Genomic DNA, 2,780 nt, shown 5'->3' on the forward strand with positions numbered 1-2,780 from the left:
AGCAAGAAAAGTTGTGTCATCTGCAAATCAAAGGTTGTTAAAGAGTTTTCCTCCAATCTTGATGCTACACTCTTCTTCATACAGTCCAGCTTCTTGAATTATTTTCTCAGCATATATTGAATAAGTATGGTGAAAGGATACAACTCTGACATACTCCCTTCTTGATTTAAAACCATGCAATATCCCCTTGTTCTATTTGAATAACAGCTTCTTGGTGTATGTACCAGAAAGTTGGTGGTTCAAACTCACCAGCCACTCCTCAGAAGGAAGGGTGGGTAATCTACTACCATTGAGATACTATCTCAGAAACCCAAGGAGGGGTCATCATGAGTTGAATCAACTCAATGGCAGTGACTTTGGTTTTGATGGTATATGTACAAGCTCCTGAAGAGCACATTAAAGTGTTCTGGAATTCCTACTCTTCTCAATGTTATCTATAAATTGTACTGATCCACACAATCAAATGTTTTTGCATAGTCAATAAAACACAATGAAACATCTTTCTCATATTTTTTTTTTTTTGCTTTCTGCCAAGATACATATGACATCAGCAGTGATATTCTTCATTCCACGTCCTCTTCAGAATCCAGCTTGCATTTCTGGAAGTTCTCCATCAATATACTGCTGCAACCATTTTGAATTATCTTCATCAAGATTTTACTTGCCTGTGATATTAAGGATATTGTTTGATAATTTCCACATTTTGTGAAATCACCTTTTTTTTTTGGAATGGTACAAATATGGATTTCTTCCAGTCAGTTGGTCAGGCAACAGTTTTTCAAATTTCTTGGCATAGGTGAGTGAGTGCCTCCAGTTTGGTGTATGTTTTTTGAAACATCTCAATGGATATTTAACCAATTCCTGGAGCTATGTTTTTCACCAATTCCATCCTCATTTGATATTTCCTGCATCATTTCATGTTTTGCCCATAGACTCTTTCAATATTCCAACTCAGGACTTTAATCTTTTCTTCAATTCTTTCAGGTTTAGAAATGCCAAACGTGTTCTTCCATTTGGGTTTTCTAGCTCCAGGTCTTTGCACATTTCATTATAATAACTGACTTTTTCTTCTAGAGCATATCTTTGAAATCTTCTGTTCAGCTGTTTTATCTCATCACTTCTTCCATTTGCTTTAGCTACTCCATTCAAGAGCAAGTTTCAGAGTCTCTTCTGACATCCATTTTGATCTTTTCTTCCTTTCTTCTCTTTTCAATGAACTCTTGCTTTCCTCATGGATGATGTTCCTAATGTCATTCCAAATTTCTTCTGATTTTCAGTCATTGGTGTTCAATGCATCAATCTAATTTTTAGATGGTCTCTAAATTCAAGAGGGATAGAATCAAGGTAATATTTTTGCTCTTGTGAACTTATTTTAATTATCTTTAGCTTCAACATGAACCTGAGTAAGAACAGTTGATGGTCTGTTCCACAGTCTGCTCCTGGTCTTGTTTTGGCTGAAGATCTTGAGCTTCTCCATTGCCTCTCACCACAAATGTGGTTAATCTGATACCTGTGTACTCCATCTGATGAAGTGAACTTGTCTAGTCACTGTTTCTGTTGTTGAAAAAAAGGTATTGGCAATGAATAAGTTGTTGATTGTGCAAACTCCATGCTAGCCCCAGTGTCATTTCTACCACCCACAATATTTTCCCACTACCAGTGTTTCTTCTTTATTTCCAACTTTTACATCCCAATCACCAGTAATAGTCAACACATCTTGATTACATGTTGGTCAATTTCAGACTGCAGAAGTTGGTAAAATTCTTCAATTTCCTCATCTTTGGCTTTTGTGGTTTGTGCATAAATTTGAATAATAGTAGTATCACCTGGTCTTCCTTGCAGATGAATTAATATTATCCTATCACTGACAGCATTGTACTTCAGGACAGATCTTGAAACATTCCTTGTGACAATGAATGTCACATCATTCCTCTTCAATTTGTCATTCCCAGCATAGTAGATCATATGTTTGTCTGATTCAAAATGGCCAAAACCAGTCCATTTTAGCTCACCAGTGCCTAAGATATTGATCTTTATGTGTTCCGTTTCATTTTTGACAACTTCTAATTTTCCTACATTCATACTTCATACAATCTATGTTCCAATGATTAATGGGTGTTACAGCTGTTTCTTTCCATTTTGAGTCATGACACTTCAGCAAATGGAAAGCTTTACTCTATCAACATCATTAAAGTCAATTCTACTCTGAAGAGGCAGCTCTTCCCCAGTTATAATTTGAGTGGCTTCTGACCTGAGAGTCTGATCTTCTGGCACTAAATAAGACAGTGATTTAGGCTATTCTTATAGCTTTCCAGTAATATATCAGACAGTGTTTCACTACAATTCATAAGGTTTTCATTGGCCAATTCTTTGAGAAGTGAATGGTTCCTTCCTTCTTCCAAGTCTTTCTTAATCTGGAGGCTCCACTGAAACCTGTCCACCATTTGTGTCACTACTGATATTTGAAATACTGGTGGCATAGCCTCCAGCCTCACAGCAACACTAAAGCCACCACAGTGTGACAAACTGACAGATGAGTGGGGGAAACAGTGCTTTTCTTGTTGTTGTTGCTAAATGCCGTCGAGTCATTTCCGACTCATAGCAACCCCATGCACAGCAGAATGGAACACTGCCTGATCCCGCGCCAGCCCCACAATCTCTGCTAAACTTGAGCCCATCATCGCAGCCACCGTATCAATCCATCTTGTTGAAGGCCTCCCCCTCTTTTGTTGACCATCCACCCTACCAAGCATGACATCCTTCTCCAGGGAATGGTCCCT

This window comes from Orycteropus afer, unplaced genomic scaffold, assembly GCF_000298275.1.
Source record: "Orycteropus afer afer isolate SDZICR_OR568_19922 unplaced genomic scaffold, OryAfe1.0 scaffold00586, whole genome shotgun sequence".
NCBI classification, from domain to species: domain Eukaryota; kingdom Metazoa; phylum Chordata; class Mammalia; order Tubulidentata; family Orycteropodidae; genus Orycteropus; species Orycteropus afer.